The sequence below is a fragment of the Dermacentor albipictus genome, chromosome 2, assembly GCF_038994185.2.
Source record: "Dermacentor albipictus isolate Rhodes 1998 colony chromosome 2, USDA_Dalb.pri_finalv2, whole genome shotgun sequence".
NCBI classification, from domain to species: Eukaryota; Metazoa; Arthropoda; class Arachnida; order Ixodida; family Ixodidae; genus Dermacentor; species Dermacentor albipictus.
Window position 1 is genome coordinate 52,888,117 of NC_091822.1, and position 11,884 is coordinate 52,900,000.

General features: G+C 49.9%; 1 long non-coding RNA gene across 1 annotated transcript; it reads left to right on the forward strand.

Moving 5' to 3' along the window:
- The first annotated feature begins 5,297 nt into the window (after positions 1-5,297).
- Positions 5,298-6,069, forward strand: LOC135904330 (uncharacterized). The gene is made up of 2 exons (XR_010565099.1): positions 5,298-5,599; positions 5,854-6,069. It is a non-coding gene; the product is annotated as an uncharacterized lncRNA (long non-coding RNA).
- Positions 6,070-11,884: the final 5,815 nt, after the last annotated feature.

The following is an 11,884-nucleotide window of genomic DNA, read 5'->3' on the forward strand; positions in this document are numbered from 1 at the left end:
AACCTGCAATCCAGAGCTCTGGTGTTTTGAAAAAATTCAATTTCATTCTGCAAAGTATTTCTTTTCCGTATTCAGCATATGCACCTGTCCTACCCGTCTCGCGAGGGGAGACGGGCGAGTCTCGCGCAGGTCTACATATGCCAAGACATCGCGAACGTACTTGGCAGATGGGCAGTAGCGCGCACACTTGAAAAATGCCTCACCACTGTTCCGTGATCAAAGATGGGTCTGCAAATGCCCCGCCAATTTCTGGAATCTCGTTATATCTACAATGATTGGCTTGTTATCCTATTCATGCATGCAATAATACTGTCTCCAATTTGGGAGGGGAAATATTTCAGTAAATACCGTTGTTAGTCGGTGTTGTAAATACTTTATGCATCGCAAGTTGTACGTTGGTTCTCTATACTTTCTTAGATTATTCTCCCTTTCTTTTTGAGCACTCCGTTCAGGCAGCTGTTTGTAAGCCAGTAGAACGTTCCTTTACTATACAACTACAAACTTAATAGTTTCTTTTTGTACAGCCAGCTTCGTAAATTGACGCAGACGCGAAGCCATGAGCGTTTTGCACGGCTCTTTCTGCAGACGCTGCTTGAGCAAAGCATTGTGGTGGGTGAGAAGGCTCAAGTTTGCCAACGAACCCACCTTGTTTATAAACTTGAGAGAAGCAGAACGAATTGGGGTTATTGATTCGGCGAAAGAAGGTCAGGTGGGGTCAAAGCTTCTCGAATCGGCGAATCTTTTGTCCGCGTATGGTTCGTCGCACCCTTTTCTGCCTGTTTTGTCATGCTTGAAAGAAACCTAGACGACCGCACTGCTTTAGAGCAATTGTGGCGCGTCCAGCTGCATGCTGTCACGTGGCCTATTCATTTTGCTAGATTCCTGGCGTCCCAAAAGCAAGAGCTGCACTAGTTCTGCCTTGCTGAAAACATTTTGAACATTTTTCTTTTGGTTAAGTATTCAATACTAGAAAAGTAGGTGCGCGCTTTTGGATTCCGCGGAATTTGTGCGTGACGACATTTAGGAACTGTGTGCCACCTAGAACACTGTGACATAATAGATAGTAGTGCTTCAGCAACAGGTTTTTCCCAGGACATATTTAAAATGGCTTATCAAAACAGACAGTGAAACGGAGGGGGACTCTCTTCAGGAGTTTTGTCGGCTTTGAAAGCCCGACATGTCTCGGGGGGGAAGGGCTCGGGGTAAGGCAGGGCCCATTTCTGGATCCGCCACTGGTTTTTAGTGCCGTGGGACACGCCGTCTCTTCGTGCAATTGTATGTTTGTGAATGTGATAAAAACAAACAAAAACACCCTTGCACCCACCCCCAATATTCTTAGTCAGTGCACCCTTTCGGTGGGTAAAAGGGTGTTATGGCATCTAGAACTGCCCTATGCTTCGCAAAAAGTCATGATGATGGGATGTTTCTTGAATGAAAACACCCTTCAAGGGTGTTATGATTCGCAATTCTCACCATCAAGGGTGTAAATTATTTTACTGTGTAAGGGGCTTTAGCCGGACTATATCTTGGCCTTAAGGAGCCCACATACACAGCTTCGCTCGTCATACGTCTGCACACAGTGGAAGGGCGCTGAGTTCTTTCTCTTTAGTGTCCCCTTTCTTTATCGGTGAGGTATCCTGTGCCGACAAAATGCCTGAGTAGTCGTTGCAGCCGCTGGTGCACTGTCTCCGCTAGGCGCTCGGGGCGCGCAGCTGACGGAAGTCTCCCCAGGTGTGCGTATACACTCATTGCAGCCCAACTCCCTCGCTAAGGCGTCTCGTAAACATTGAAGTGAGCAAACTCTCATATCGGAGAACTCGCGCTTAAATCACTGAAGATAGCACAGGCGCATATAACAGTACATCAAAACGGTGGGAAAATGACACTTTGGTAATTATTTGCCAAGCTCATAATTCACAAACGTAAAATTTTGCTACGCATGTCCTATAACAAGTCCAGATTGTTAACCAGGTGTCAAGACAGTCTAACCTCGAGTTCTATCGGGACATTGATAAAACAGCGAATACCGGCAGTATGATTTTTCAGACCAACATTTGAACGAATGTTTTCAAAGGTTCAAATTTTTGCGCGCACATTTGCCTCGCATGCACATTGGCTTCGATGTTCCCTGCATTTTTAATGAACTTGATCTCAGTGACAGTTGCAGTTCTCCCAGCGCAACGGGCTGAATTTTGCCCGTAGCGCTGGTATTTATATAATTTTTATAACTTCGCATACGTATTGTCCATACCTTTCCCTTTATTTTGACCAATATACGGATCAAGACTATTGTTTCGTTAACTGAGATCATCGAGGAAACCTACTATGCACCTCCAGGAACACATCGAAATTTGCAGAAAACGTGTATTAATTATTGCCATAATTATAATTGCGCCACAAACACTGAATTTTCTCGAGACATCACGCCCGCGTTTACTCAGAACGTGACCTTCCTTTCTTGTAGAATTATCTTGGTACACTGAACAACAACAACAAAAAAATAACAAAAGAAAAAAAAAGAAAAAGAAAGCACGGCTGTCTCGTGCTTTCACACATTTACTGAAGCAATTGAGTACAGTGGTTGCCATTTAACAGCACATTTATCTTCGCATGATAATTGGCCACAGTGCTCTCGTTTTCAACAAATGCGATATCGGTCACAATTACGGCTCTTTCAATCCAGCGTGCGAAATTCGGCGCCATTCGTAAAACGCCTATAACGCTCGAGAACATTCAAACATGTTGTTTACAGTAAATGCTGTTATTAACCTGCACACTTAATTATTGGCCTACACATCGCCCACACTATGGTGTTAGGCTGCTGAGCACAAGGTCGCGGGATCGAATCCCGGCCACGGCGGCCGCATTTTGATGGGGGCGAAATGCGAAAATACCCGTGTACTTAGAGTTAGGTGCACGTTAAAGAACCCAAGGTGGTCGAAATTTCCGGAGTCCTCCACTACGGCGTGCCTCATAATGAGAAAGTGGTTTGGGCACGAAAAACCCCATAATTCGATTACATCGGCCACAATATTTCCGATATTCTTACCGAATAACAATTAAGTGCCTTGTTTATTTCACTGAGGTTACCAAGAAAACGCACTAAGAACACATCAAAATACAGACAAATACAGACAATTCGGCCTGCAAACCTAATGTTTCGCGGCGCATTACGGTTGATATGTGCCCGATTTTCACCGATTGTAAACTCGGGTATGTTTAGAGTTTCCCTCAGGACACCGGGGAAAATGGATCAGGGCTATAGAGCGTTTTCGAAAACTTGCTTAAGCAATTTTTCTCGGAGCGTGCACTTAACTGTCGCTTTTAATTATTTGCCCACAGTCAGTTCGCTTTCCCTTTACAATCTACTAGCTTCAACACTAGTTAAGGAGGGGAGATGTTCCATGTTCGAAGTCGGCGCGCCTCGATGACACGAGTGCACGGTGGCAGCGCGAAGGAAAAACCGTTGTCTGGACATGCGGGTTGACACCATTGCTACCAATAGCACAAAAACTCTCGTGACGGACACGGCATTGGTCAAAACAGTGGCACACTTTATAACACGCAAAAGGATAGGTTTGCTCAAAGGCACGTGTCATCTCCATCTCTTCCACGTTAGGCACCGAGTGCTGGCCTTGATGCACCAGAGGCCAGGTTCAAGCTCGCAATTGTAACCAACCATAATTTGCCCGTGTCGTTCGCCTTTCTCCTTCAGGAAGCCGCCACGCAACCTGCGAGAATGTTCCCACAAAACACGGCATATTATGTCTGGAGGACAGTGGGTTGCCCTTCCAATACAAAGGAAACTCCGTTCCCCGTGCAGCTGCGGGCCGGTTCGCTTTTACGCTTCAAGCGTAGTAATTGGGACCCCATGGTGATGGCACACAAAAGCATCCCTCGGTCGCAGCCGGCTTAGTGGTCGTAAAAATACCGCCGTTTTCACAAGGCATTCTCAAAAGACGCGCGCGGATGCCAAACAATGACACTGAAACCGGATGGGCATGTGTCGCGTAGCCGCGACTACGCTCCCCCGCCTGGCGGCGAGACCCACAAACAAAGTGTAGTCGCTACTGGGAAGGTCAACGGCCCACGTGGGATGCGCGTGGGCGCTCGCGGTGGCGGTGACCTCAAGCACACCCCTTCCTCCTCCTTTAACCCCCGTCTCCCCGAACGCTTCCCATTCAGCTCGGACCGTCTTCCCTTTTATTCCGAGCGAGGGTGCGCACTTGGCGGCTCTTCAGGTGTCCCTCTATTGGCCTCGAGCTCCACCACTGGAAAAGCTGGCGCCATCGTCGGCGTGACATGCTATTACTGATCACGTAGACATAGCGACCGCGTCGGCTGCTTCGGAAGCGCCGAAGCGAGCTGAAAACGAGTTTAAATTCTCTCGTACGATGCAGTTCTCATTTAATGGCTAGACTTTCCCGCTTCGAGTGGTTCCTTTACAACGCTTGAAAGCACTATAATAGGCAGTGGCTGCCTTTGAAGGCGCGCAATATGGTAGACTACTGCTCGGTGCCGCAGTGCCGGACGTACGCAACGGAGCCCGGTGTCAGCCTTATTCACATGTAGCCGCAGACAAGAAGCTGCGTGAAGCCTGGCTCGCGAAACATACACCCGGCAAACAATCATCGGCTACAACTCGGGTACGCAGCAAGCACAGACGTGAGGAAGATATCTGCTACGGCGCCGGGTGTGCGATGTTCGGAAAACGCGCACTGAGGCGCTCGCCCGAGACCCCTGCCCGACTAATGTCATGACGGTTTGGTCTATGAAGTTGTCGATATATATACTAGCAAGTTCACTGGAGTGGAAAGGAAGCGGTAAGAAGCACATTAAAAGAAAGCATGGCATATGGTCATGTTTGTGTTGTGAATTAATGCACTCGATTACAAAAAAGAAGCAGCGGGAAATCGCACACTGAGAACACCGATAAACATACTGTGCGACGCAACTCAAGAAATAATATTGAAACGTCCAAGAATTGAAAAGAAATAAAAAAAGATTGAATCATCGCGACGGCACGTCACAGTCTCCGTAGTCGTCGAAGTCTCTAAAATGAAATTATTTTTGAACAGCTCTGATAGCGCCCACGCAACAATGGATGCTTGTATACTGTCAAATGCTCATATTCTGCGGCCTAAAGCTCATGGCACGGCGCGAAAACGCGCACGCGGCGAAAGCGAAACTGCGCGGACAAGCATTCAGACGCGCAGTCGGTCGCTGCGAATCTGTGCGATCGCTGCATTGAGGCTTTATTCTGTTACGGTCCGTTTAGTTTACAAACACTATAGGCCTCGTGCACTGCAGCTTCAAGCCGCGCACGTAGCGCCCTCTGTCGCGGGTGACGGCGATTATAGGTTGGGGGTGAATGCGAAGTGGACGCGTTGACAACGTAGGGGAGCATGGCGCCTCGTCGCGTGGTTGTGAAAACCGGGTCCAGGAAAGGCAATTCGCCGTATTGCTGCGTTTATGGCTGTCACAACAGCTACAGGAACACTGCTGGATAATTGCCGCCGATCAAATTCTACCGTTTTCCTAGGAAATCGTATGAGAATGAAAGAAGACAGAGGTGGATCGCAGCTGTCCGCCGAGCAAGGTAAACATGTCTTACTATCGATTAATGCCAGTATAATGTTGCACATTGGGCTTCTTGGTATATCATGATGGAGGCAAAGTAGTTGCGCATCAAAAACAGAACAAAAGAACACAGACAACACACACCAAAGCGCCAAATGTGTGTGTCGTCTGTTTTCTTTTGACCTGTTTCTGATGGGCTGCGCCTTTTGCCTTTATAATGCCAGTCTGTGCGCCTTATGTATTCAGACACGTTATCTTCTTGCTTTCTAACAGCTCAGAGGGAGAGCTGTGGCAACCGAAAAGGAATGAAACGCGAATATGCAGTGCTCACTTCGTGGGAAACGAGAGAAGCAACATCGCTCAGCACCCAGCGTACATTCCAACAATATTTCCACCTTGCTACAAAAAGAGTGATGCCGCCTTGCCCCAGACCATGTTTTCACTTTTCAGAATAAAAGGAGAGGTCGAAGTGACCCTTAGCGCACTGTGTATGCTGCCCTCCTTATCTAGTTTTTTTTTTAGCAACTCTCGGTCGAAGCTGTCGTCTGCTAGATGTGCCGTCGACGGCACCTGGATCATGTCCCTGCGCTCCTCAAGCTCCTTAATGGCACAATTTACACCTGCAAACTGCGAGAAAAGAGCTGCAGGGTTCACCATCTGCAGAATTGGTTTTCGCGAAGGTCGACTTGCAAAATTGATTGCGTCAATCAGCGGCAAAGTCGCATCACACACACACAAAAAAGTAAAAAAACGAACTTCCCGTACGGGAAAAGACTTCCTTGATTGATTTTTTGACATCGACGTTGGGACGCGATGATGGTTTCTTCCATGCGCATGGAACATCCGTGCACGATGTATATTCGTATTCATTTACGAATATCGCCATGGCCGCGGCGTGCTTGCACCAGCCTCCGCAGCCAGCTTTGCATGTACAGCTTGCGTGCAAAATATTTCTGCAATTTTCAGACAACTAAAAAAGAAAGAAATGAAGCGGTTAGCGATATTGAGGCACTTATTTATTTATTTTTTTTGAAGGATTGGTTCACCTCAAGACGCACATCGTAGTCCATGCTTTTCATCTGGACGACACATTTGCCGACGATATCCGACGGGCCTCTTGCGTTCACCGATTCTTCTCTTACTGCGTAAACGTGCCTGCTATAGTACAACCTCGCACCCATGCGTAAGAAGCTCTTCTTGAAGTAGCCATCGATATTTTCTATCTTTAGAAAGCCGCAAAACAACACACGCCGATCACTTGTCAACGCCATCTCCACCCATAGCGCAGTGCGCGGCGCGGCCGTAAACAGTATTGCCCCCAACCTGAAATCTCCGAGGATGGCCGCATGTGGCGCTGCATGTACCGGTACAGTGGCGCCGCGTAACCAGAGCTCGAGGCCTATAAGAACATATTTCACATAGTTTGCACTCAGCGTCTATCTACTTTTCACGCAAGAAGCCGGTTCAGGAGACTATCGGGGCGACCGCGTGCAGTGGAGTTCACTGTACGTATTTAGAGATAGCGTCTGTAAACGATTTTGTGCTTTCAGTTTGCCCAAGATTATTATACAGTAAAAAACTTATCTCGTTTCGAAAGTACTTATAGGAATGTCCGCGAGAGGTCGTGCGTTGTGTACAGAAGTGTCCGGGAGAACTCGTGCGTGGTTTTCAGTGAGCGCTGACAGCAAATCTATGAGGAGCGCGCCGCGTGAACCCTCATACTACGCATCGAGGCGCTTCCGATAGATGGCGACTTCGTAACTCCTCGCTGCCAAGATGCTCTCGCAGGGAGCAGAGTTGCGCATAGGCCCGTCATTATGTTCCAGCTATGCAGTGAAACCACTCCTCGCACGCGCAGGAGGCAAGTGCCGGGGGGTGTTCCATGTGCTTTTTAGTGGCGTCCGTTCCTGGGTTTCGCGGCGTTGTCGTCGGCCTCGTAACCAGCTCCGCCCCCCTTTCATCCCCCCAGCGCTAGCAGCGACCGACTGATACCGCTGGATGCCGCTGACGCCGCTAGAGAGTCAAGATAACGTGAGTGCATAGAACACGGTCGCCGCCATGCAGAAAGAGGAGGAAGGGTCCCCCCCCCCCTTTTCTTGTGTGGCGGATAGGGTGCTCTTCAGTTGCCGACGCGCCGGTTATTTCACGTAGGCCCCGGCACGTCGACGAATACGTGACCACCTTCCCACGGCTAGACCTGGTTCTTAGCGCTGCGGAAGCGAGGGTATCATATTGTTTGTGTCGGCATCGGCGGCGTTGTCCCTGAAACCAACTCCGCAGCTGGGGTTGACTCACTATCGGCGTCAGCGGCATCAGTCAGTCGCTGCTATCTCTTCCCTCCTCCCTTTATCGTGTTGTCCGCTTGCTGCGCGCGCTTCTGCCCCCATCGTTTGCCGCTGGGTGTACACGCCGCCCCCCTCCCCCTCTTCCTGCGAGTCTCCGGTTGTCAAAGCGCCGGCTCGAACTTAATTCCTTTCTTCGCTCCTCCACCAATGCAACCCCTGTGCGGTGGCAATCAGAGAGCCAGATCGGTGGCGGCGGATCTGTATATGTGCACCGCCCGAGCCGAAATTGAAGCTGCCGTTCGCCCTGTGCGGTGGCAATCAGAGAGCCAGATCGGTGGCGGCGGATCTGTATATGTGCACCGCCCGAGCCGAAATTGCCGCTGCCGTTCGCCGCTGCGAAATTATCTGCCAGTTCTTTCTGAGCCATGAGCGAGACGACCGATGGAAGTCCTCCGTCTGCTGCTGCTGCTGCTGCTGCTAAACGAGCTGCCAGAGCAGAGGCCCAGCGCCGTCGCCGTCAGAATCCAGAGGTGCGTGCCGCCGAAGCAGAAGCTTACCGTCGCCGCCGTCGAGATGATCCAGGAGTACGCGTCGCCGAAGCAGAGGCTAAGCGCCGCCGCCGAGAAGACCCTGCCGTTCGCGCCGCCGAAGCGGAGGCTCATCGCCGCCGTCGAGAGCAACCAGCAGTAAGCGAGGCTGAAGCAGAAGCTCATCGCCGCCGCCGAGAAGACCCTGCAGTTCGCGCCGCCGAAGCGGAGGCTCATCGCCGCCGTCGAGAGCAACCAGCAGTAAGCGCATACATGTGTTGCTCGATTTCTTTGCCTCAATCTATCGAAAAGGTGAAACAGCTTATTTGCTGCGCTCAAATTTCGCATTAGGAAGTAACGTAATCGTCGGTAATTTTTTTGTCTGCTGGTCTCGAGCTACATGCGGCAGTTGTTCGCAAGTGCTGAGCAAGATGGCTCCTTTCAATACAGGCTACACGCTCGAACCATTGGCGCAGCCGGAGCGAGACAGGGTTGCAACCGCCCGAAATTTTTAGTTAATATATGTGCGTGTATATACATGTATATACAAGCACACGTACAAACATGCATGTAAGAGGTAGGACCCCTTAGATTCCCCGAAATAAAATTCAGACTATATATACGCCCGTGGCTTGAACAGCTCATAAGTTCGCGTGCAAATGCGCTGTACCTTGCAACAAAAAGCGATGCAATGTTTTTCAGCGTGCATATGAAGTTTTTCAGCCGAGGCTGGAACTCAAGAAATGTTTTCAAGGGTGTTTGGAGAAGACTTTACACATGTAAGGTGCACTATTATATGACCGCATATTGGCTGCCGCAACGATCCGATTATTGATCGTTGCCAAGAGAACTATCGCGCGTGCGGTTATGCCAGGGACCGTTAACAGAGCGTCATTTATCACTAACCGCCGTCAACAGCAGCCTCACGTTTTCGATATATGTTGTGCCGACACGTAGATTTAAGCACATTTCGAATGTTCACATGCGCACATTTTAAGCAAGGAGTTAAGTTTTGTTCTTTTCTCCTTGAAGTCGACCAATATCTCTTCAAGGTGATTATCGGCATTGATGAAGCTGGAGGCAGGTTGGAGGTAACAAAACTTGAAGATATATTTCAACGAAAATATTTACACAGTCAAATACAGAGTTAGCAAAAGAACACTGATGCAGAACACACAAACAGCGACTTACTCTTCTACTTTTTTTTAAGTTAGAGCCTAGGACAACTGTCACTACATACGACCAACCGAGTCTCACTGTTCTACCACTAAGTGGTTACGGCCCAGACTAGCATTGCATCATACGGAGTCTTACTGGTCTATCAGGTTTAGTGATTACAGCCTAGACTGAGGAACAAGCACCTCGTCTCGATTGCTATAGGCGAAAGAGACAAAGAAAAAGGGCGGTAGGGCCGTTTGCCCATCCCACGGAAGCAGTTGCCAATGAGAGTTGAAAGTCTCCTTAAGCCACAACCCAAAGCGATGGCCTTACTCTAAAAAGTGAATGCATTCGAAAACAACCCTGTTTTCCTTCATCCTTCAGCTTCGTTTCCCTCTCTTATTTCCACGTGGTCAGTGACGGCCTCGGCAAACACGCCAGGCACGCACGATTTATTGAGGCCATGTCGCACCTCAGCGGCGTTTCTAGCCAGCAGGGGGTTCGGGCGCTGCTGTCCCAACACCGCGTACTGCAGTCCCCCATCAAGGTTTTTCCTCGTGGAAAAATAATGACTGCTGGCGGCATCCGGACTCGGTGTTCTTAAAAGGACGTCCTCCGAACGCGGTCTCCGCATGCGCACCGCGCCTCTCTCTACGGCGCGCATTACAAGTTGTAACTCGACACCAAGCGGGCTCTCCTCAGCGCTCAAAACAAGATGCACGTGGTTGCCGCCGGGTTGCGTAGGGACGTGAACCCCCGCTCCGTACGCGCAACACGTGGTCAACATTGCTAGGTGCCCCTAAACCTCGGCTGCGTCTCTAACCAGCAAGCCGGCGCCACAACGTCGCGTATACCGCCGTCCCACTCGAGGTTTGTCTGCGTGGACCTATTATGGCCATCGGCGGAATGCCAACACAGCGCGCGTATGAGCTTGTTCTCCGAATCCGTTTTCCGCATCCGCCCCCCCCCCCCCCCCCCCGGCGCGCGCCGCGGCTCATCATCCGACATCACGCGGGCCGTCCGACCCCTCAAAAACAGAAACGGTTGCTGCCAGGCGCGCTGGGGGTGGACGCCTCCCTATTCACAAAACACATGGGCAACTCGCGGCACTGCAAAAGTATGTACAAAACAATCATGCAGCCCTACACCGTCCATTCTGCATGTTCGAGAGATGAGCTACCTAACACGTTCCCCCTAAAGAGTATACTGGGCTGATTTTCGCTCACTGATACGATAAAACACTGCCGCCATTGCGTAATCAACTTTCTAACCACACCCTCGCTTAATTACATCACAACAACAAACAAACCTTCAAATAACAAAGCAAGAAGAGAGGTAAAAGAAATACACAATACATGTCATCAAACAATTAAGCACACGATTGCAGTTCCAAGCTATAAGAGCACTCTTGTGTCTCTGTGTCTTGAATCGGCACTCACAAAGTCCGCAATGTACAGCGCCAGGTGAGCAGGAACATTCACGCCCATCCAGTTGGCATGGCACTGTAGTATTACGCAGGCTTCCATGAGTTGTTGTGAAGCCTCGACAAAGCATCCGCGTTACCATTGCTGACACCCTTCCGATGTCGCACTGCCACGTGATATCGCTGTAGAGCCAGCGCCCATCTTGTCGATTTTGCCCCGTGTGGAGTCGAAGTTGTAAGGTACGACAACGGATTGTGGTCGCAAACAACGTTTATCATGGCACCAAAAAGCCAGTAGTCAAACTTCTTTAAGGCCCATATAATAGGGAACGCTTCCCTCTCAATTGTCGACCATCGCGTCTGAGTCGGCGTGAAGCGGTGGCTGGCAAAGGCAATAGGCCTCTCCTGTCCCTCGACTGTCATTTGCGCCAAACAAGCGCCCGCCGCCGTAGCTGATGCGTCTGTGAAAAGCCAGTAGGGCTCAGATGGGTCCGGAGTGCTGAGCGCCACGGCCTCGCACAGGGACTATTTCAGTGTCTCAAATGCCGTCTGAGCTTCCTCTGGCCAGGGTATGCTATTGAGTACCGCTTTCTTTGTTAACCACGTGAGCGGGCTCGCCACCTCTGCACATTCTCTGACGCGCTCGCGATAGTAGCTGCACAGTCCTAGTAAGCTGCTTAGCTCCTTTATAGTGCGTGGTCGCTCCAGATTCTTAATTGGAGCTATTTTCTCTGGTTGTTCTGGGCTTGAGAATCTTGGCGCGCAACCTAATTTCTCGAGCATCGACTGTGTGAGCTGTGATTTGAAATTAGTGCCCTGTTCGGAACACATCATTTCCGGAACGCCAGTGCGACTGAATATTTCAATCAACGCGTCGAAAGTCGCCTTAGCTGTCAAATAGCGCTGTGGGA